We start from the raw sequence: 25,130 nt of genomic DNA, 5'->3' as shown, positions 1-25,130 counted from the left end.
AGTTTGAATCTTGATCCTGATTGTCCTTCCCCCAGTGTCGCCGCTTTGAAGGCTTTTGTTGTCTGAGGAAAGTTGTCCTCCCGGCCTTCTTACCAATTTTGGCAAAGGATCAACGGATAAACCTCATGCCCCGAAGATCTCATACAACTCCGCTGGTATCAGGACACTGATTACATGCAAGCAATCCCCACACTAAGAGCTTTAAACGTGAGATTTTTCTTTGAAATTTGAAAGAAAGTGGAATAAAAAATGTGCTTGCTTTTCAACATAGATTGATTAGCTGGCATGGAGGGAAGGCTGGCCTTTGAAATCTATAGGCATCACGTTGCAGGCGTGACCCCACTGACCCTGGTAGATTAGTAATGGTCTACGCAGCCTGCTCTGTCAGCACGTCTGGCAGGGCGTGCACAGATGGTGCCAGTTGGAGAAAATCACTGCTGAACGCCGCACTGCAGCCTAGCCTTGGCCGTGCAGCCTCGGGAGGAGGAGCCGAGACTGGGCTGTTTACAGACTTGTTCCTGCCCAGCGCACTGGAATAGACCTGTGGGGATGCCAGTCCGGTCTAGGATGCCGTTGCAGATTGTGATTTAAGTAATGCTTTCTTGTCGTAGTTTAAGCCTTCCTGCACCGTTGAGCAACTGGGACTTTTACAAGGTCTGTGGCCTTGGGGTTGCTCTGAAAGGGAATTTGAAACGATTACTGATCTCATTCCAAGGAGTCAAACATATAATGCAATACTTGTTTTCCTAGCTTCAATCAGCCTCAGGAAAATGGGAGTAGCCTGGAATGGGAGGAGGAGGAGTCTCTAAGAGTTTGAGTAATCAATTTAACTGAAGGGCAAAACGAATTTTATTATAGAAAGCAGCATACCTGACCTCTGTCCTTTCCAGCCGCCATTGGTTTCTGGGTTGTCAACTGGTAGCCTGAGCGTCTAGAATCAACCCGCCTTGTGTGGGGTCAGTCCTAGAAATGGTGACTCTGCTCCCCACAGATAGGAAAGAAAAGTCTCATTAACATTTAGCCTTCAATTGAAATAGCCTCAGCATCGAACTGAGCTGAAACTGTAAGCGTGCTCTTCTGAATTAGACATTTTGTTCTTTGAAAATTCTGCTTGGAATTGCATTGACAGTCCAGTGTTAAGGAAATGTACCCTCCTAAAATACCTGCATCTGAGCCGTATTTCCGCAGGTTGAGGACAGGCTGAAAGAATACTGATGTTAAACAAAAAATCGTGGGGTGTCTGTAATTGCAGAGTGTCACTCCATCAGCTGGTGGACAGTCACCATTTGTAACTTTGTCTCCTTCCGGCCACAACTTTGTTCATTGAGTCTTTGTCCAGATTCGTCCTGTCTTTGCTACTTGTTACTGTTTAGCTGACTTGTTGGATTTTGGGGGGACTGTTTTATGAAATATGTTTCATTCTTGAAGAATTTTCCTTGGAGATGTTGCTGTGGTGAAATGGGAGCTGCTTTTTTAAGCTGTCACTTCTGATAAGTTTACAGTGGCTTCATAAAGGAAACTTTGTTTATCCCCAAAGACATAAGGAAAGAGATCTTGTACAATAGGTGCTAGTGCTTTTGGGAGATCGAGGCATAGCCTTAAGAGCTGAAAGCATGAAAAGGGCATTTGCTAAACTCAACACCGTGGGGACACTGAAGACAGCATCACTTAGTAGAGTCTGGAAGAGAGAGACACTCAGAAAGCATACTTAACTCTGACAGAAGTGAAGTGTACCTCTTCTTGGTTAATAGAGCATCGCCTATGCAGCTTTTTGACTAAATGTGAGGTGGATGAAGAAAGAGACGTCAAAGATGGCTCCCTGGTAGGACAAAAGGGTAAATGATGAAATGCATTGGCAAGAGGAAGATGAGGAATTCATCTTGAAGCAGTTTGTACTTGAAACGTCCATTATTAGGTCCTTGAATGCCTGGGTCAGGATTTGAGCAGAGAGGTCTGGGGTATAGAGAGAAATGGGGGCATTGTTGACACATAGCTGGTCATGAAGCCACCGGAGTGAATATAATTGTATAGCGAGCTAAGAGAAATGAGAGTGAATGAAATTCCGTAGAGAACAAAAAGCAAACTAGAATTCTCCTCCCACTCTGGTATTTGAACAGTGATGTGTGTTTGCTTAGAGAAGATGGGTAACAAAAAAATTATTTAGTAATTAATTGTGTTGGGATCATGCTTCTTATATCAAATAGATAGGCAAATTCATAAGAGCCTTTGGAAATACAAAAATGAAATTCTTGAAAATAACCCTGAAGTAGAATTTTGGAGTGCTTTGGTCCACTTCACAGATGCTGCTATACTATTTGAAGCAGATGCCAAAACAAATGAGAAGACGGATAGCTGAGAGTTTGTAGTACATGAAGCAAGCATCTGCTAGATTATTTAGTAGTGGGAGCAGGAAGAGCAGAGGGATGAGAGCAGCAGAAGCCAAGAATAAAACCTGGTCAAGCGGCCACATCAACAGAGCTTGGCAGACAGGCCTACTGGCTTTGGTAATTATACTGGTGCCTGCTGTATGTGTGCCTTTTCCACTGAGTTTAAAAAAGGCTTTCCTCTAACTACTGGGTCTCTGAGAAGTTGAGCTGCTTTGCCCTTGGTGGTTTTTTCCTGTGGAATCTTTGCTGTGTCTGTGCTCTAGGCTGTGTCTGCTGACTCCACGATAATACTCTGGGCCCTGCTCTTTCACACAGCTCCTGCCCATCTCCACCTCCTGCCTGAGCTCATAGAAGGTTTGTGAGGACATGCCCTTCTGGAAGAGCCCAGCAGAAACCGCATGACTGCATGGCGAGGCTGGCACATGTAGACTTGACCAAAGCCTTGTCTGTTTTTATTTTTCTTTCTCTCCCTCCCCCTCCCTTTTTCTCTCTCAGTACTTTTGACATAAATAATATGTAACGGAATAAGATCGATAGGAATTTCATGGCAAGGCTTGTAGCTTGTGGTGAGGGCTCATTAGCACTGGAACTTCCTTTGGATTAATACTTTTATTTTGAATAGAACTCCCTTTTTTTTATACCCACAATTGCCACCATTTCTGTTGTAAGTATTCTAATTCTGGGAATGATATAGAAAGAAAATATACCCAAAAATGTTAGGGAAATGAATCCCCAAAAGAATTCTGTACTTTTGACTCTGTATACCTCCACTTCATATAATCCCAGAATAAATGTCCAAGAGACTTTTCGTTTTTATCCATAGCTGGGGTTTTGCTAATGTTGTTTTCTGGGAGAAGGTAGCCATAGACAATGATTATTGATGCATTTTGGCCCTCTGCTTTTTGTATTATCCTTTAGAAGGGGATACAGGGTACACTGAAAGTAGGATATCCTAAATATGTGCAGTTGGAAATACTTCTGGCATGTTAAATTTTTTTGTTATAAAACTCAATTTCGTTGGTCATAAATGTGTTTTCTCTCTTTGCCCAAATCAGTATTTCTTTTTAAAAAATTGTTCACAGCTTCCTTTATGTAAATATTATGCAATCATAAAAGTTAAGTCCATCCCCCTCCCCTCTTTTTCTGCCTATCATGTACTGGGCACTGTGCTACCTTCAGGAACTCAAAGATGAGTAAAAAATGGTCTCCGTTTTCAAGAAGCTTAGAGTCTAGTGGTAGTGAATGCAGACATAAATAGATGCTTGTAGTATAGTATGAGAAGGGCTGTGGGAGTATAACTAATCCATTCTTGGGGGCTGGTATCAGGGGGCGCTTTTGGGAAAATACTCTCACTTGATCTTAAAGAATGAGGTGGAGTTAGTCTAATCCAGGAAGAGCGGCATGTTTTCTAGTCAGAGGGGTGAGCCTTAAACATCACGGGATAGGCAGATACCTGCAATTGTTTTGTATTCGGTATTGGTGAGTTCTAAGAGACGGGGTGGGTATCCTGATGGGAGGCAAGGCTTGAGAGTAAAGCCAAGGTCAGGTCTTGGAGTAAGGTTCATGTAGCGGCTGATGGGTGTTTGATAGTAGATGACTCTTCCAGTGGTATGGACAATGGATGGAATTGGGAAATGGGAAGAGACTTGTAGTAAGGAATCCAGTTGGTAGTTAATGCCAGACAGAATGAAGGCCCGGATTAAGGCAGGGACTAGAGGACAGTCGGGAGGAGATGGATGGATGTGAGAAATATTTGGAGATGAAATAGGGCGGACTTTGTGATTGTGGTTATGGTATGGTGCGTGTGGGGGTGATAGCAGGTGAGTTATGGGGATCTCATCTCTCCACCTGAAATGGTTGGGTGGATAGCATCAGCTGGGATTGGGAACAGAAGAGGAAGAATAAACAGTTGTGAGTTTGTATCATTAACACATTTCCTAAGTATTTTTTCAACTTTCAAACTGCGTCTAGGGTCCTGTTTTATTTCTCCTTTATGTGTCCGTCCAAGCCTGGCAGTAGTGAATTTGAAATCTCTGGATTGTAAGAATTACTGTCTGTATTGGGCCTTTATATCTAGAATCATGAATTTAGGAGGACTAGAACTGCCCCATTCTCGTGATTTTGAGGACTTTCCTCATATAACCCACAGTAAAGCCTGTTAGCACTGTCTTCACAATATATTCAGTTTCTGGTTCCTTTTTATGGTTTCTACTGCTACCACCCTTACTGTGTAGCCTGCTTACTCCCTTGATAGTCTGCTCTCTACAAAGCAGCTAGGATGGCCCTTCTATAACATAATCAGATTATACTACTCTCTGCTTCAGCCTCCGGTGACTTCTCATTTCACTGAAAGTTTAACAAAAAACAAAAAAAGTTGTAGGTTGGGTTCCCCAGGACAGACACTCTGAGTCTGAGGTTTGCTTGCAGGAGGCCCATTGAGGAGTGCTCTAGGGCACAACACCTGAGAGGGGTGAGGGACACAGGATTGGGCAGAGTGAGGTTGAGCTGTGATGCAGTTCCAAGAGGAGCGTCAGCTGACGTTACAGTGATCGCTGAAGCTCGGTGACCCTTCAGACAGATCCCTGTTACCTTTCATGGACCAGTCACTGTATATACCCAAGAAAGGGTAACAATTCAGTCAGGGCGGTTTCCTTTGTCATGCAGTACTTGGAGAAGGACTCAGCTGGAGTTGTCAACAAGCAGCATTTCCAGCAGCTGGAGGAGTAAGTGTTTTAATCCCCATAGAGTATCTGGATGGGAGGGAACCCACGTGGCCTGCAAGACTCTGTATATTCTGATTACTTATTGCTACCACCTCTGTGACCTCAATTAGTACCTTTTTTTTCCTTTGCTCACTTTGTCACCTTGTCAGTAGATCCCTATGACATGATATACATTTAGTTAGATTTTGCCTCATGGGAATGTAAGCTCTGTGAGGGTAGGGACTGCTCACCATTTTTATGTGCCTTTTGATTGTGTATCTTCAAGTGTTTTGAAACTTGTTCTTAGAGAAGATAGCCTATAAAGTTGTGCTTTTCTTTAGGAAAAGTAAACATCGAAAGATTTAGAAGTGCAAATAAAATATAATTTAGTGGTAGTCGATATTTTGGTCTGATTCTTGTGGGACTCTTTTGGATACACAAATTCACCCAGAGCGCTTTCCATGTAATGAGGTTTACAACAAAGACTTTCCACAGTCCCTATTTTTCAAGACTACATCTATTGTACCATGTAAGGGTGTACTCGTTTGCCATTGCAATATAATTTTATATTGGACAAGCTTCACTTGAAATAAACATGTATTTATCTGAAGGCAGAAATTAGGCTATCATCGTTAATAATTCAGAAGAGTTTTCAATTAAGCATTAACAACAACATTGCCTTTGGCTGTGATCTGAGTGTTTGAGCTCATAATAATACTGACTTATTTTTCTCAATGAAGATAAAATGAAACCCCATATAACCAGAACTCAACAACTCTAACTCTTTAATCAACATATGCTCTCTTTCAGCATCTTTCTTAGGAGAAAGATATATGATAGTAAGACACATCAAGGATTTCAATTTTTTTATTTGTCCTTTCCCAGGGATATCCTGAAGTCTGCGTACATTTGATCCAGTCTTCTGTGACAACATCATCACAGTTCACAACATTAAAAATTCTGATTCAAAAATGTGATCTTGCACTACTTGAAAATTCTTTATCATCAAAAAATAATTATGTTCATTACATGGAAATATGGACTAATTAATGTATTTCCTAAAGATCTCAGTGAAAGTTACAGAAAGGCTTCCTTTTATTGGGTGGGAGATTAATTGGATGATCTGTACTGTCCCTGCTAACTCTTAGCACTCCCCACCCCCGTCAGAATGCTTGAACCATAAATAGTTTTCTGGTTAATCTTTAGTGAGTCAGAAACTCAGTTTAAACAAGTTATTCACCTTGAAGTCTAATAACACATTTAGTGCATGTACTTTTGGTTGGAAGAATCTTGCACATTTAGTGATTGTAGACATACGAATGCGTCTTGTTCATTTCCTGGAGCAATATGGTTGATGCTTCCACATTGCAAGTAAACACAGTGATTCCTCAGACTAGCAGAGGTATTGAAGGTACTTGTATTACTTGGCATGCTTCCTTCACTCTATATGCATACATGTAAAAAACAATAAAGTGGCACTCTCATATTTTATCTACATGCATTTTTTCATTTTATTTATTTATTTGCTACAAAAATGTTCCTGAATCCAGCATACTTCCAAGTAGACCAGTAGCATTCTCAGTGCTTCACGTTTGACCCTAATTTTTTTTTTAATAAAAAGGCACTTTCCCACCTCAGACACTAATTACTAAAATCACATAATTTGCCAGACAAACACGACTCAGTGGTAGTATTTGAGCAACAAATCAATGAGCTAATATTGATGCAACACACATGCCACATGAGCATGACACCATCTGGGGTTCTGTACTTGATTTATACAGGGAGACTCAGCATCTCTGTCTTTAAATGCCTCAAAATCTAATTAATAGCAGACTGAGAAGAAAAGGCTGAAAAACATAACCAAAGCCCTTAAACCAATTTCACAGTTGCTAGTGGAGTAGTGTCATCATTCATTCATTCACTGAGTATTTGCTGAGCGCCCTGCTACTTGTCAGGAGGTGTGCTGAGAGCCGGGAATAAATGGGGAATGTGACACAATCCTGGTCCTCTAGGAGCTTACAGGTGGAGTTTACTGTCTTTGACCATGTACTTAGCAAGATGAAAAGATCATCTTCAGTGAGATAATTATATAGACTACTTATGAGTAAATTGTCTGGAACATTTTCTACCTGACTACTGCAGAAAGCACTCTTCATCACTAGTAACCGGTGTGTGTGTGTGTGTGTGTGTGTGTGTGTGTGTGTGTGTGTATGTATGTAAATAAGGAAGGCAATGTTGCAAAGAGAATCATGGATTTGGGAGTTCTGTATACAAGGTGTGATCAAACAATATGGTGAATGCTTAAATAAAAAAATTATTATAGTAAAAGACACATTGCCATTAATCCCCCTCAAAATACTCCCCCTCCCATCCAACACACTTATCCCACAGTTCTTGCCACTCTTTGAAGCAATTCTGGAAGTCCTCTTTCGTGAGTGTCTTTGTTGTGCTGTTGTGGCTGCCTCGATGTTCTGAATCATTTTGACTTGGGAAGAGCCGTAAGTTGCGTGGTGCCAGATCCAGTGAATAAGGTGGATGAGCACACACTGTAATGTTTTTTGGTGTTTTTTTTTTGACAGAATTGTGTACCAAATGTGATGTGGGACACAGAGTGTTGTCATGATGGAGATGATTTACGGCACACTTTAAAAAACACCTTCTCTCAATCGTAGCTCACACCTGACTGACTGCACTGAACAAGTTGAAACTTGTCACACACTGTTACTAAGGTTTGACACGCTGCTTTCTGTGTTGAAGCTCCCTGCCTTTCCTTTGGATGGCACTCGGCAGCAGCATTCACCATATTGTTTGATCACATCTTGTGTGTATGACAAAAGGAATTTGAAAATTATATTCTTCGTGTATTAATTGTTAGTATTTGGTGGTAGAGGATTGATCCTCATTAAACACCCCTTCCCAGTTTTTAAAGATAAAGGTGGTGGCATGCAAAGGATATTTTATAGTTTGTGGGTTTAATAGTAGTGTAATGGAAATGTAAGGGCCATGTCTCATGCCTTTGAGATTGATTATTGATAAAGGGAAATTAATGGATTAATAAATTAACCGATAATTCCAGGCCTCTGAATTTCATTTGCATTCAGGCTTGGACTTATATAATTTGAAAGAATTACATAAAAGCAGGCTATGTGCATGTTTTCTTTTGTTTCACTGAGTAAATTTCCACGCCATCAGGAAGAAATGTTGGTTGTCTAATGTTCATCTATTTATTTATTCAGATATCACTTGAATGTAAGCTTGAATGAAGGCTGACGTTTTCATATATTTTGGTTATGGCTGTAACCCCAGCGCCTAGGGCAGGAGCTGGTGATAACGGGTGCTCAATGGGTTTTCCTTAAATTAACGACTCTGTTGAGGGCTGGTTGTGTTTTAGGCACTCTGCAAGACATTTAGAAATACTGGGAACTCGAACCCAGAGTCCATGACCTTAGGGAACTCGTCATTTATCAGGGAGAAAGATAAATGAACAGAAAATGACAATTTGTAACAAGCGCTCTAGTAGGAGTGGGTTGAGGAGAGTGAGTGTTCAGGAAGCCTTCATGGAGGTGATGGTGATAATTATATTCCATATAGTGTGTTCTTCAACAGTGAGGGGCCAGGGGAAGGGCTCAGCAATCTATGCACGCAGTAAGAGGGTTCATTTTCTGTAGTGAATTTTAAAACAATAGAACTGAGTAAAAGTTGGTCTTTGTTTTATTACTATTTAGGGGGCAATTCTGATGTAGGACTGCGATAAAATACTCCTTCTCCCAGGGTGGCGTCAGACCTGCTCTCACCCATCCCCATACACCCCTGAGTGTGCCTCAGCTTTCTCTGGGTGGAGTTTGGCCCTTTGAGATACTTGAGATTCAGAGACAATTGTCTCCCTGAGAGTAGAGCCTTCTGGCTTGGTAATGATAATTTTACACATGTGTTCTATAAAAAAACAAAACCAAAATTATTGAAAAAGCCTTAACTCTGAATACATATATAATTCAAGACAACCCGGGAAAAAAAGAGAAAATATGTTTTCTATAACTCTCAGAAGTCTAAGAAGGCTTTTCTTTTCTCATCCTTTCAGAGCAACATGATCTTTTAAAGAATCTGATTAATCTTCAAAGTTGATACTTCCTCGGGTCAACCTCATATACTGTCACATTTCTGTGATCAAAGAATGACCGTTCATTTGTTGAAAAATAATTTTCATCAAAAATTGATGTTTGAATTCTACCATTTTTATTTTGAATGCCTTATTTTAATCCATCGGTCGGTTATGGTTATATGCGGGGTTTTATTTTTTGTCCCCAGACTTAAAAAGGAATTAATCCCTCTCTGTACCAGCCATCTGCCTCCCAAAATTCAGAACTCAGTGATCATCATTCTCTATTGAGTTTTTATCAATATTTTGCCATATTTTGGGTGATGTCCATTTTTGTAGGCTGTTAATGATGTTACCTCACTCTGTTTTTTGGATATATGGAATGAATTAAGAAGTTAGACTCAATATCTAGCACAAGCAAACAAAAATTCAGTTTAAGAAAGCTTTGAATTCCCTGAGATAGATTTTTGTGCCTTGAGGCAATCACTTTTCAAATGGTACTTAATGCTGTCTGTGGATAGTCATACCCACCAAAGGAGCTTATTTACTGGGTGGCATCTACACCATTGATTTTTGCAGAGTAAATCATAAAAGCCTATTAACATCCCATGATGCTGAGCATAGAACTAATAGGAGAACATCTGTGAGGTCAGAGATCAGAAGTAGACTTCAGAAAGTACTATTCAAAAAAGGATGAAATGGAAAACACATACAGAGGCCAGTGGGTGAAGCAAAGACTTTAGGGAAGGTAACAAAGAACAAAGTGTTTCACTGTGTGACTTTTTTGTCAGTGGGATATTATGGTGAATTTAATCTATTGCTAACCTAATTTACTCTTCACCAAAATTTAGCTGATTTGAACATGCACACACCTTTTGAGCTTCCTCTAATTTTCTCTTATTAGGGTTTCAAGTGTTTAACTTAATTAATTGAATTAGAAAATGCAGGAAAATTCAATGTTGTAATCTCATTTAATGCTTTTATATTGGGGTGAGACCCACCGAGGACAGAAATAACAGTTGAAACACAACAGTTGGGGACCAGCAGCATCCTGTGGAAATTCCTACAAAGTAGCTTGGGGTTGCTCTGAGACTGTGAGACATACTAGGGATCTGAGAACTGCACAGTAAGTACAATGCAGACATGTTTCTACTGCTTTAGATATTGTCTGCAGCCCATGTTGGACCTTAACTGGCCTTGGAATGAAGGGGACAGTTGAATAGTTTAGGAACTTTTCTCAAAATCTGGCAGGTATACTAGGGAAAGTAGTTTTGAATGTGAGGATTTCATTATATTTAGATTACAGTGAACAAGTCTTTAATGTTTATTCTGTGCCAAATATTGTGCTAAGCATCGAGAGGTGTAAGATAAACAAAATAGAATCCTTGCCTTCAAGTGATAACTCTAGTGGACCTACATCCGGAAGGCTCTAGAACCTATTACAAGCCTCCAAAGAGAACCCTATGGATGTGTTAAATTAGTTTCAGGTAAATCTTACTTAACTACTCATTTAGTCACCCATTAACCATTGTTTTGGTGGAAACTGGGGGAAGAAAGTCTATTTCTTAAGAATATGATAAGGAAGGCGTAGTCAGATAAGTAGGAGGATTACCAAGAGAAAATGGTGTCTAGAAAACCGAGGGAAGAGTTATTTCCAGAAGAAGAGGGTGAGTCAGGCATATCAGTTGCCACTGAGAATACAAGTAAGATAAGGTCACAAAACTGAGTTAGCAGTGATGTGGAGGTAATTGGCAATCTTTGGGAAAGATGTTGAGTGGAGTGGTGTGGGGTAGCCTGTTTGCAGAGGGTGGATGAGGGAAGTAGAGGCGGCTTCTTTTGAGAAGATTCTTTTGAAAGAGAAGGGATGTGTGTGTGTGTGAGAAGTAAAGGCGGTAACTTAAGAATCAGACACCATCAGTACCATCAATTTGTAATTGTGATTTTGGACAAGTTACTTAATATCTCTGGGCCTCCATTTCTTTGTAAAACAAGGTCTGGTACTGGTAGTTACTACTTCAGAGACTCAAATGAATTAACACAGTTGTGGTAAGTAGATTCCTATTAGGTTGGTATCTTAAGAGAGATACAGTGAAAATGCAGTGGTAATTTAGAAGACAGTTCGGTTAATTCCAGATTATGGACTATATACTGTATTTCTTGCTCTGTATTTTCAGATGTGGTGCAAACATAAAATTTACCATCTTCATTACTTCTAAGTGTACAGTTCAGTAGTGTTAAGTATATTTACATTATTGTGCAACAAACCTCCATAACTTTTTTCCATTTTGAAGAACTGAAACTCTGTACCCATTAAATAATAACTCCCTTTTTCCTCCTTCCCCCAGCTTCTGGCAACCACCATTCTACTTTCTGTTTGTAAGAGTTTGACTTCCAGATACCTCATGAGTGGAATCATACAGTATTTATCTTTCTGTGACTGACTTATTTCAAAATCCTTTTGAGGGCTGAGTAATATTCCACTGTATGGATATATCAGATTTTATTAATTCATCTGTTGATGGATATTCATGTTGCTTTCATCTTTCGGCTATTGAATAATGCTGCTGTGAACATGGGTGTGCAGATACCTATTTTAAAAAAATAAGTGATGTTCACTTTTCTGTTCTATGTGTGTGAGTCATGGCCAGTCCAAGGCCAGGTGCAAGAATGGGTCATGCAGGGGAGATTCAGATCATGTCATGAGAGATTCAGAAGACCACTGATGGAAGGAAGCAGAGCACAGAGATGGAAAGACATTTTTCCTTTAGAATTTATGAAGTCCAATTCCCGAGTGCTGTGCTTGTTGTATTATTTTCCAGTAGAGAAGGGAAGGTCACATCTTCAATTCCTTTTTTAAATTTTAGTTGCTAGAGATCCTCAAGTGTGTCTCCCATCGTGTTGGGCTGTAAAGACATTGTTCTTTGCAATTTATTTTTTTTTGTATTATGAAGAACAGTGAAAATAGATTACCTTATAGATAGGTGAAACTCTGCGATGGATGAAGAGGACATTACAAAATTCCTGCTGCAAATTAATGCAAATCTTTTGTTTCTTTACCGGCTGGGGATGGAGAGTGCAACCACCATTGTGCCTAGTCACTTCCTGGTGGTCTTTGGCCGCGGTGTTGTTGGTCTTATTCCTTTCCCACCTACGTAATGACAAAAGAAAAGCAAAAATTGATGCTGTGTCTTGTGGTTGTCTTTACTGAACTTTTGAAAATGTGGCTGTTTTAAACCTATATTGGAAGAAACTACTGTTTCCCTGAAAATAAGACCCGGTATTATGTTATATTATATTATATTATATTATATTATATTATATTATACCCAGTATTATATTGTACTCAGTATTACATCTATTATATATTATATTATATTATATTATATTTATTATATTATATTATATTATACCCAGTCTTATAGTATAGTAAAATAAGACCAGGTCTTATATTAATTTTTGCTCCAAAAGACCCATTATAGCTGATGGTCTGGCTAGGTCTTATTTTCGGGGAAACACGGTATATGTATCCTGACAATTTCTAGAGAAGGGAGTTGTTTACCTGATCAAAGGTAGAACACTATTAGCAAGAGTTGATGTCCCAGGATGTGCTTCAGAGCTGAACATAGTTCATCTAGCAGGCAATATTGTAATCCCACAGACTGTGGTCATTTCAAAATTTACTCTTTGACTTTGTCAAAGTTTTATGAGCAAATTATGTTAGATGTCTCTTCAGTGACTTGATGTTGAAAAAGCTAATGCAGGGCTATGAAGAAAGTAGATTGGGACTGTCATTTTGTACCCCAAAAGTAGGAAAAAATTAAAAATCAACCAATTTAATGGTCATAATGCATGTTTTATCCCCTAACTAGATGCTAGCTTTATGACCTGCTGCCTTCCCACCTCCCTTCCCCATTTAAATTTGTGGAGAACACGGCCATGCTCTCCTGTTTCCAACTTAGCTCCTGAGGGTCTCCTACCACACCTGCAGACCATCTGTCTGCGTTGTCTTCTGACCTAGTCCCTATCCCAGCTCCTTTGAACTTTTATTTCACTCGGTTCCTGCTTCCTTTAGATGTAGCATTAGGTGTGTAAAGAAGTGACAGTCTGCTCAGTTTATATAAAGGATGTTGGGCATTTTTGCTCCAACCTAACTAGAGCTCAGCCATATCAGAGACTTTGTCACATTTTCTGAGGAAACTGGGGCTCTTTGTGCTGAAGGGAAATTGCTTCGTGGGAGACCTGGGGACTTCTCTTAGGGGAACGTGCTTTATTTACCCCTGAACACAGATGCATAAAGTTCAGCACACAGGTTTCTCATTTGAAATCAGGCAGGAATCTACTGATCCATTGTGCAGACTTTTGTAATTTTAATATGAAAAGGTTAAATGTTTTTTGGACATGCCATAGGATCTAGGCCTGCTCTGGGTGAATTTATGCTCGGCCTAATCTTCCAGTTCTGATTGGATGTCATTCCCCTCAAAAAGCTAGTATTTGAATGTTTTGTAGGCTTTGAAATGTTGATCTGCAACCTAAATAGAAGTGACTTTTGCCGAATAAAAACTGTGAGAAACAACTGTTCCTGGGGGATAAAGCCTAGACACAGAATCAATAGACCAGGATTTCTTTCCTAGCTCAAATGTCTCCATGCTTTCTGAGTAAACAGAGGAACACTTTCCCTCAATGTAAACATTTTTGGTGGATGGAGTTTTTAAAAGGACTGTGCCTGCCTTTACTTAGATAGAGGATTTTAATTCTAAGTTTTGGAATTTTATGAAAGAATGGGAGAAAATACAGTGAGAACACAGAGCAAGTAGTAAGAAGGAGGTATCAGTGGTTACAGTGAAAGGGCTGGCAGGTACCCAGGGCCTGGGGAGAGAGAAGGGCAGAATTCCAAGCAAGACAAGGAAGCAAGACTTTGCTCTCTCCTCCTCCACTGAATATGGTTTTACCTGACTCAATAAATCTTCAGATACCATCTGCTATAGGAAGCCAAGTCTCAACATTTTTCACTTCAGCATGGACTAAAATTCTGTTTGTTCTGGTAGGCTTTCCCTGGACTTCCTCTATTTCCTCCATCCTTCTAGTGCCTGTGGGGGCCCAGTTCATACTAAGCTGTACACTTTTCTCTTTAAATAAGACTTTTCCTCCACTCCCTACTCCTACTGTGGTTTACCTGTTGAAGTGATGATGTTCTTCCGGTCTAGGTGACTAGGTCCCGATATTAAGAAAATTTATGCTAGGGAGTAAATAGCTAGGTGTTTTATCTAGGGGATTTGATACCTAAGACACTAAGCACTGGTGGGGATTTGGGTCTTCTGACAAGAAGCCTAGGAAGAGATTGTTTTGGAGTAGAAGGGCCTCTTGAAATCTTGTATGTATATGCTTAGCCAAATGTGTGGCTCTGGCCATATTTAAATAAATATGGTGTAGTAAGAATGTTTCTAAAAATGCAGAGTTGCTGTTATTCTACCTTAGAAGTTTCATTAAATATTAGAGCTGGAAAAATCCAACATTGGTCTTATTCTGAAGATCTTTTTCATGAATTGATATATGTATGATTTGTTGCCATCTCTTGGGGTTGAGAGAAGGTAAAAAACAAAAAAGGGAAAAAGAAAATCCCCCTGAAGCTCTGCTTCTCACTTGCAAGAAAGGCTTGGCCCACGGTCTTGCCAGGATGAATGAGATTGGTCATGTGTTTGTGTTCTCAGGTTAATTGTTTATTTAGCTGGCATTCATTTGGATCTAAATACCCAAAGCTATTTTACCTGAAGTGCCTGATTTTTGAGTAACGTTTGTGATCATTTATTGAAACATCTAGGAATAAATCTAGCTTTTATAAGAAAAAAGGATAAATAAAAGGGTCATTAGAGTTATTAGAGAATGATATTTCATTTTTTACTTTTTCCAGAGAAAAATCAAGACGAGTTAGTTTGTTGTCTTCATCAAGTATTTTATGTCTCCTCCCAGTTGGTCAGATCCTTTTTTATGTGGCATTTAGGCCTTGAGTTTGTGTGAGTCAACAAATGGACAACAGCAAATGTTCGGCCATCTTACTGGTGTCAAGCCTAGCAAATTGGCAAATTATATGAATACACCAAATGCATAAACAAGTTTCCATGAGCCAAGTATTCCAAATGAGGACAGCAGCTGCCGGTTAGATCCTTAAGAATAGAAATGCCCCTCCTGATCCTCTAATCTGTTGTTTCCCCAGGTTGGGAAATGTCAGCTCTAAGATTTATAGATTTAGGGCTCTGGGATAACAAGTTTCCTCTTTGAACTTTTTAGCTCTAAGAGCTTCTTGTTACCAACCAGACAAAGATCTAGAGACATTTTATGCTTTCCTGTATAATTCTCAAGTCATTCACAACATCAGTGGTGGGCTTAAAATTTTTTTTGTAGAGGGGCACTGGTACAAAGTACTCATCAATAAACCACCAAAATTTTCAGAAGTTCCCTTAAGCTAGTAACTTCTTTATATTGGTAACTGGAATACAAAACTCTTACACTTGTACATGTTTTGCTGTCTGAGCTTAATTGAACCTTAATTGAAAGCAATATCCTTAGGGTAATGGAAAAAATTCAGTCCCTCCTCTGAATGTCTGTAGTTTTTCTCTAATACATCTCTCCCAAACTTCCCCTTAAAATGTTGATGTTAGAAAGATGGTTTTATGCTTTGGAAGGTTGTTACCTGTGTAACTGAATTTGAATGTCTATGGTTCATTATTCAACGCTGAACTTGATATAGGAAACATCTGGTAAATCAATTAAAGCAACTTTAAGCATTATTTACAGTAGCCAAGATATGGAAACAACCTAAATGTCCATTTAGGGATGAATGGATAAAGAAGATGTGGGGTGTGTACACGTACATACACACATGAATATTACTCAACCATGAAAAAAAATTAAATCTTGCCATTTGCAACAACATGATTGGACCTTGAGGGTATTACACTAAATAAGTTAGATGGAGAAAGAGAAATACTGTATGACTTCACTCATACATAAAAAAAAGCAAAACCAAATGAACAAACAAAAACAAACTCATAGATGTAGACAACAGCTTGGTGGTTACTGGAGGGAAAGAGGGTAGGGGTGTGCAAAATGGGTAAATGGAGCCAAATGTCTGGTGACGGACGGGAACTAGACCTTTGGTGGTGAGAGCGCTGTAGTGTATACATGTTGCAGTATAATGTTGTACACCTAAAACTTACATGTTACAAACCAGTAGTACCTCAATTAAAAAAACACACAGGAAAACGAAAAAGAACAGAAAAAAATACAGCTTTATATCTTGCTACAAATAATCAAGTGGCAGGTAGCAAGGACTTCTGATCTAGTTGGTCCTCTAATTGCTTTTGATTAAAAAAAAAAATTGGTAAACCGCTTGGTCTCTGAATTTTCCTTTCTTTGATTCCATAGTGTCAGGAGAACATTTCCATGGATATTTTATTTATATAGAGAAACAAACCTAAATCTCAAACCACCACTTATAAAACCCACAGACTCCTGGGCTGTCATTTTGGTTGCGGACTCTGAACTCTTTTCTGGTTGTGTTCTGTGTGGTAGATGAATGTGTCCGATGGGGCTGCATTTTAAAAGCAAGACAGATTTAAGGATATAATTTAGTGATGTTTTGCTGAGTGCACTCCTCGCTATACATGTCTGTTCGTATATTTTACTATTGTAACAATATTCAGTTATCTCTCAGCCTACTTGAGGCAGGCCTAGCAATTTTGTGATTGTTTTAAACATACATAATAGCTCAATATGTGTCTGATTATGACATTAGCCATTTTTGGTTAACTTCAGTACTATTTTGGACTGTGTGTATGAATCAGTGTATATTTAACAAGTGAGCTGACTAAATGCCATTAAATGAGTTGTCCTTATTTTGGCGTATGCCCTGCCCCAATTTTAAGTTTTCATATTGAAATCTAGCATTTAACTACTACTTTTAAATCTCTGCCTTTTAATTTTGGATACCAAATATGGCAGATTTATTCAGGTGGCCAAGTAGACTTTTTCTGACCTTGAATGTGGTTTACTGGTATTACATTAAAAAAAAAAAAAAAAAAGAGTATTTGCCATTTTAGGATAGCATAAGCCCATGAGATTTTCTAAAGATCATTTTTAAAGTCAGACTTGCAGCTGCCTGACATCTACATTTTTAGCCAAAAGGCATCTTCTTTACATTCGTGTTTAAGTGACCCTGGAATGCAGTGCAGGGGTAGTTTGCTCTGGGTTAATCTTTGGACATTTCATAGCTGACAAGCACCAACATCTGTGGTTTATATTGCATTGTTCTTTAGGTCTAGAAATAGCATTCTCCTAAATCTAACGATAGTTAGGGGAATGTTTACTAAGATGGTTTGTTTTTTGTTTGTTTTTTTCCATTTGCACAGTTTTAAAGCTGGAGGTAAAACATAACACAAGTGTGATTAAAAAAAACCTGTCATTCAAAAAGTAATTCATAGCACTAGTAAGGTTAAAGTAATACCAGGAACTCATGTTTTGTGCTGGAATGTTCATCAAGATGTATTACTTTTGTTTAGTAACATATTATATCTGTGTACTTTAATATGAGTGCCAGATATTAGTTCACATAGGCTTATTGAGGAAAGTGTATTTTTATATGCATATACGTTCAGGGTAAGGCATTTTATTTGTGTTTTTCCAAAGCACAACCAAAAAGTCAAATGAGATACTTTTGTTTTAATATAATTTCAATGGAGTCTGGATAAGAGAGTCCTTTGAAAGTTGAGCAGACCGCAATTCATTTATATACAAAGAGCTTTTGGTCCTACAATGTTGTGCATATAATCTTATTAGAAAGCCCTTTAAAATCAATAAAAAAAAAAAACAACCTTAAAAGTGTCGTAGCATTGAGTTCATTCTTCTAAAAAGAATCTATTTTTAATTACATTACTCTTCTTGAAATGTACAGAGTGGCTTTTATTTTTAAAATGCTCTTATCTGATGTATATATTCACCACTGTCCAAAATATGTTATATTTTGTTCTAAGAATCTCTATTCTTAGTCGTTTCAGAGCCTAATCTTTAAGGCAGCCATTTTGCTGAAAAGCAGTTAAAGCCAACAGTCTGTCAGCCTGGTCTGGTTCTCTCTGAAAGAGGTCATAATGCATTTCTTTGCCCAATGTGAACGTTAGTTCTACATTTTTGAATGAAAGAAACTTAAGGTCAGAGAGTTAAATATAAAAAGTAAATCTTGCAGACAGAGCACTCATTAGCATCCACTCATCAATTTCAAATCTGGGAGCTGGGAGACCATTGTACTGTTATCATACTGATATTGAGCTGATAACAAATTTGATGAAACGCTGGCAGTTGTGAAGGGCAGCTGATAATAATGGTGCAAACTCAACAAAAAAGTTTAGTAAAATCTGCAGGAGGCATTTTCTGTCATTTGGCCTTGTTCTGTTGGCTGTTGGTTTTTGCTTGGCAAGAGGGAGGGTGGTACTTATCTCTCCAGCTAGAGAGATTTTAATGTGCTTAAAAGTGTTGAGCACACACTGCTGTTACTGCCTCTCCCAGACAAGACAAATAAGTGGAAGCAGTGGAGGCAAATGGAAGTTGTATATTGAGTAGGAAATTCCACCCAGACTTACACAATTCACGTAAACCTGATAACAATTTGCATTTTTTTGGTAATAAAAATAAAAGAAGGCTCTTTGAACTATTGAGAAGCCTCTTTTCCTCTTTCTGTTCAAGATGTAGTAACTGAATGGGCACATAATCTTTGAAAATGAGGTGGCCTCAAATAGTGTTCTCTAGGATTAACAGTACATTTTGATTCTTAACCACTTCTATGTAAAGTTAAATGAGATCTTCCATATAATTAAGTAGCATCTTAAACCATATGACTGGTCATGTTTCTGCCCTGCGGAGTTGATGAGAAGAAAGTCAGCCTAACAATAGGGCCAATTCCACTAATTAAAGTCATGCCCAAGTAGGTTAACATGATCTAGATGTTTGATTTTAATACAGCTTGGGAAGGGTACTGAGTCCTGAAATGTTCTGTTCAGAAAGCTTTGCTGTGTAAAATTTGCCGTTAACATGGCTGATGAGTCTTAATTAGAATGATAAAGTTGCTGGTGTGATGTCTATTTGAGAAGGAACAACACTGGGTTGCCTACATATTATTATTTTTAATGTATTAAGATACCTTTCTTTGCGAATGGCATTTCTGAGTACCTGTCTTCTCTGCTCTGTTTCAGGTGTGAATCATGGTGACACAGTGAGAGACGGTGATTTACTGCTTTGGGGGGCATGCGTGTGTATGATTAAGGGATGTAAGTGCAGGACTCCAGGATTTACTTCCTTCCTGTTCCAGCGGGGATAGCCGAGGAGAGTGAGTAATGGGATAATTTATAACACCACAGGCCCTTCATCAAGAGACCTCTAGTCAAAACAGGAAGATAAAACTCAGATTTCAAGAGGGAGAATACAACTTTGGTCCTCTGGACACACTTCTTTGCAAGCAGTAGAGTCTTCAGAGTTTTCGTTTTACTTTTTCAAGATTTCCATAAAAAAGGTTAGTGTGTCAATATTAGTTAAATCATGTAGGAACTCTGTTAAATGTTATATATCTTTTCTCCATGCTTTTTGTTTCTTAACATTCTTACATTGTTGGGACATCAAAGAAACTTAGTGGCCTAATTATAGAATTCAGGTTCTTTTTATAAGGTCAACATATTATCGAGTGTGAGGAGTGTAATGACAAATTCAACAATGTGTTTTTTTTGGAGCTTACTAAAAACTAGTCTGTTTCTTAAAATCTTTCATTTCCATTTATATGTACTTCATTCCAGTTTTGAGACGATGAAATGGGGGTTGTGTGGATAAAGAGTTTTCCCCCAACTTTGTGTGTGTGTGTGTGTTTATGGAAAAAGGGTTTAACTGGCTGTGAAGAGAACTTTATTAAGGAATATTTTTTTAATATTGCGAGCAAATTATAAGAGGAGTTGAACGGGACATTAGGTAATATTCGAATGGTTTGTTTCATCTCTAGTAGGTTGAGATACAGGATTGTGCTTTATTTTCATGTCTTTTAAAAATGCTAGATACAGCATTTAGAACAAAAATCATTCTAAAATTAAGATGTATCATCACTTTGGAATTGCTTATTGTTCAGAGATTTTGGGCTCTATTTAATGTGATAGGATCTTTTGACTTCTTGTTGGTGACATTAGGTTTAGGAAAAGTGAATACCACAGTGTTATTTTTATTTTAAAAGTATTAATTTTACCTTTCACTTTGGAATGTCTTAGCAGTTGGCAGTAGAATTCTTATATTAGAGATCGTAAAAAAAAAAAAAAAAAAAAAATGGGAACAGTTCCAGGCTCTTCCTTTTCTCCCATCTGCCCTAGGTGACTGAAACATTCCCATAAATAACCGGTACCCTTTTGAACTGACCTTGAGGTTCGTGTGATGTAAATATTGATGGCCTTGACATTTCTTGGTATGTGTACAGTTCAGGAGGCACAGTATCTCCAGATAACTCAAAGCAGGTGGATGAGTGGGTAGATAGCCGTGGTCTCACACTGACCCCTGTAATTCAGAGGGGCCCTTGCCATCACCCTATTTCTGGACTTTGTGCAGGGAGAATGTCTCAAAGGCAAAGTAATCTACTAGTTCTGCTCCTCTAGGCCTATCTGTATCTCAATCTCTCTGGATTGAATCCATGTTAACCTGGCCTTATACTAAGAATTTTTCTAGGAGAAATAATATGTGAGTTGTGTTTCCCGCTTTTACATTAAGGAATTCAGTGCTACTACCAGGGTGATTGTGTACTAGCTAATTGTTTGGGCTCTGGAGCCAGAGTTCTCAGGTTCGAATTCTGGTTCTATCACTTACTAGCGATGTGACGGTAAGGAAATTATTCAACCTCTGTCACCCTTTATTTTCTCAGCTATAAAATGGGGATAATGTATTAGAATTAAATGAGAGCTATCCAATTGTGAGGGACAGTTTAGTCAAGATTTCTTAAATATTAGGCATTAATAAACTTTCAGGTATGCTGTACCTGTAAGAGACTAACCTATACAAAGCTGGCAAGACCTACAGTGTGAGAAAATCTTCTGTCTATTTGGAGGTTCGCATTTCTGGAGTATATTATTTAGTTTCATGAAAATCATATGTTGGAAAAAATAAATGAGAATGAAGCATTGACTTTGCAGAAAAGGTTTAACAAGTTTTATTTTGCTATGGGTTTTAAAGTAATTTTTCTGGTTTTACGGAATGTGTGTATTAGACATGGGAATATTAGAATATGTACTTACTTCATTGTATTGTAAAGCATTATTGGTAGCCTTAATTTATACATCCATTGTGCTGCAGTTTTAGTTGCAGAACTACCCCCTGCAGCGATTATTATAGCACTTGAGAGGATGGAATTACTGCATTTTGTTTTGGGTATTTTTTTCACTAAGAAGCATGGGCACCATGAGATGGTACTTACCCATCTGTCTGTGGAAGCATTTGTATGTATATTACCTGAGCAATTAAGCGCCACTGAGAGAAGGGGTTTAAAATGGAGAAGAAAGAGGGAAAATTGAAATAAAAATAACATGATGGAAATTACAGAAGCTCTTTGCAAAGAATATCTAACTGTTCTTAAAAGCAGATTTCATAGCCAGTTGCAATACCATTGACTATTGTCTTTAAGAAACCACGCTCAATCCACAAAGTTGAGACTGAAGTGCAAATCTGGAGATTTTCCAGGGCCGTCAAGCAGTGCAGTCTTCTAGATCTCAGATTCAAGGGGAAAAAAAAAATCCAATTTACAAAGTAACTTCTTCCATTGATTGTGAGCTGTCAGTGTTTGGTAGGTCCTGAAACATTAACTGATTAAATTCTTCAATGCTATGCGGTCATAATTATGGCCTCCGCTGTTCTGAACTTCCAAATTTGTGTATTGACACATGGGATGTTCACTAAATGAGTAGAAGAGAGCAGAGTGGAACGTTCTGGTATCAGCTTGATCTTTCCTAAGGAGAACCAGTAGAAAGACGTTGAATTAAATTGGAATATTATTTGCTGATTGCCTTTGCTTCCTAGCACCTAATATATGGTCCTAGCCCTTAAAAGCACCCCATGTGACTAATTCTCCTTTTTCAAATATACCAGATGCAAAAATACCCTGCAGTGGTAGAGAGGGAAGTTTCAGGTGTACTTCACACTCCTGAGCTCCTGGCCAGCTTGCTTCTCTTGTGTTTTAAGCACTCACCCTTTTCAGTTCAACTTGGGGGATAAAATGAAGTGTCGTTCCCCCCCCCCCCCCATATTAGCTTGTCTTGATTTTTTTCCACAGAGTTCTTTCACCCATGTGGTAAGAGTGGGGTCAGGCTTCCCATAATTCGTTGTTTCTCTGCACACTTGAAAACCTGTGAGCTAATGACTCTGTGGGAGTTTCTGTGATGATGGGGCTGGAGAAATCAATGTCATTTTATAGATGCAGAAACTGAGGTCCAGAGAGGTGAAGAAATTTGCCCAAGATCCTTAGCCAGTAAGTGTCAGCACAATACCTAAAATCAGTGCAATTTTGACTTTTCCACTAAAGCATACTCAGGGGCAAAGGGAGGTTCTGTTGTGGTTAATGGATTGAATTGGACTGACTAGGGAGTGAAAGAAAAAGGGTATAAAGATAGAACAAGGAAACAGGGTTTGTTTGAGATTGTGTTAAAGGAGTACCCTTTGGTCGGGCAGCGTGAATATTTCTCTGATATAAGAGAAAAGGAAGAGATTAAAAGCTCTGTGAAGCTCAGCTCAGATATTTTTAAATAGTAGTTTGTCTTCTGTTGAAACCATGGGACAATTACTATTGATTCCTAATCAGGTAACTCAGTGTAATGATGTCTGGACAATTTCTGCTTCTACCTTCTCGCCTCCTTTGGTCCCTGTTACCTTTTGTTTTGCTAAAAGAAAAAGCAACTGAAACACTGTCCAGAGCTGTTAACTGCAAAGATCTCTAGTGAAACCTCTGGCTCTCATCCCAGGGTGAGGTCACACAGTCTGATATTACTTGGGTTCATGTCGGTGTGTCAACTAAAATGCAAGACATATTGCCATGATTCCTTTTCAGTCATTTGTCAGGAGTGGCTCTTTGGTCACTTGTATGCTTTGTATAATCGTTCAGAAGCAGAGCCCATCCATGAGCATACGTGTATCTTTTCTTTTTCAGTGGATAGTTTTAAATTCATGTGGAAAACATGACTTTTAATTGTAATTGGTATTATGGCTCTGGCCTTATCTGTGCTCACTCATACGCTTAAATTCATACTTGTTTGGGCAAGTCTGGAGGTCTGGTGTTCTGGTTTCCTGGAGTCACTTTTCACCATTGTTTGAGGAACCTCTGGGAAAGACCTTGTTCTTGGGGAACACTTAGTTGAATTACACAAGAGATAGCCACAGGACAAGCAGCCACTGCTGGTGCTTCATACAAGCAAAAGAATTAGTCTATGTTAACTACATACATATATCTGACAATAATATTCATGATTACTAATGATGAAGTGCTTATGGTGTGCCAAGTGCTTTACACGTCTTCATAGCAACACTTTGGAGTTTGTGCTATTATTAACTTATTTTACAGACGAGGAAATAAGAAATAGAGGTGAATAGAGAAGAGACATGTACATTCTTAAAGAGCTTATGGTGTTGTAGAATTAATACTCACGCATTCATTCAACGAGTTGAGTGCCTACTATCTATAAGCTGAATTATAGGAATTTATGTACCTCCTGTGCTAGTCCAAATGAGCTTGCAACTGGAGAAATGTTTACGTAAAACACACTTCAAAATGTGTTACTAGAGGGGAGGATTCCAAGGAGAGAGCATGCTGACATTCACTTGGATTACCCGATTGAACTCCTTTGGGAATCATGTTGGGAACCTCAGGAGTTTTGACTGTGTTAAAAGCCAAAGCAGAAACTCAGGAGAACCGATTCACCAAAATCTGTGTGCCACATTCAGTATGTGAAATGATACCAGTAGCTCTGTTGGGAACGGGGTTGGCAGCAACAGCAGTAAGTGGCTTGGGCAACTGTGGGAAGTGACATAGTTGGGGTCTCAGCAGCTAAATTAGTACCTTGGGCATTAGCACCTGTGACATCGGTGCTCATTGGCAGATACCGCTGGATGGGACCAAGCAGGAGAGGAGGAAATTGGCAGATACTATGTGATGGTAGAGAAGGTAGTGTTCGTGAGCTTATCAGTCATTCATCTCCTGAGGAGTCCATGCCATTTGCTCATGGCGGTGAGGATGCATGGCTAGAAGGGAAGAGTATTGGTAACTAGAGAGAAAGGAATCCCTACTAGCAAATCAGTGCTTCAGTTTGGGGTGTGCTTTGGGGGCATGAATTCCATAAAGCTGCATATAGCAGGTGTTTGTTCTGAGCTTCTTACCTACTGTGCCTCAGTTCTCTTTGGGAAGTGGTAATGGTAATAGAATTTACCTCACTGGGTTGGTTTAAGGCTTAAGTAAGTTAACATAAGCAAAATTCTAACAGTGGTGCCTGTCAGCCATTATCTATGTGCTAGCTCTGATGATTGTGATGAAATAATAGCAGTCAGTCCTTTAGATTCAACAATATCAGGCACAAACTACTCTGCCAGAATCCAGGGGAGATTTTTTTTCCCCAAAAGGAGACATACCTTAATGGAGGACATAAGATATACACAATTGTAAAAGTGATTAACTTTTCCTAGTCAATTTTTGTCTATCTATGCCTGTCAAGCCCAGGATGTCCTCTCCTATCTCTTGTCACGGATTCTCATTCTCTCTGGCCATGTCAGACAACCTACGTGACTCAGATTAGGTTCTCTTATGTCTTGGTACCTTTGCACAGCCATTCCCATCAGTCTAAAATTCCTTTCTTCTTTCATCTGCCTCTTGAAATGGACATCCTCTCTGCAGTCTTT

The 25,130-nt window shown here is 38.9% G+C and overlaps 1 long non-coding RNA gene across 7 annotated transcripts in view; it reads left to right on the top strand.

Annotated features, from left to right (window-relative positions):
- Positions 1-25,130, top strand: part of LOC141572137 (uncharacterized) — a 408,385-nt gene that overhangs the window by 158,848 nt on the left and 224,407 nt on the right. For 5 of the 7 annotated variants that reach the window (XR_012497315.2, XR_016018667.1, XR_016018672.1 and 2 more), the window contains one exon: positions 19,427-19,743. This is a non-coding gene — a long non-coding RNA (uncharacterized LOC141572137). The remainder of the gene's footprint in view (positions 1-19,426; positions 19,744-25,130) is intronic. The other 2 variants (XR_016018670.1, XR_016018669.1) reach the window with 1 other exon arrangement.

This window comes from Rhinolophus sinicus, chromosome 14 (assembly GCF_057876585.1).
Source record: "Rhinolophus sinicus isolate RSI-liver-muscle chromosome 14, RSI-T2T, whole genome shotgun sequence".
Taxonomy (NCBI): domain Eukaryota; kingdom Metazoa; phylum Chordata; class Mammalia; order Chiroptera; family Rhinolophidae; genus Rhinolophus; species Rhinolophus sinicus.
Note: the sequence above shows the minus strand (reverse complement) of the source record. Positions and strands in the feature narration are given on the sequence as shown.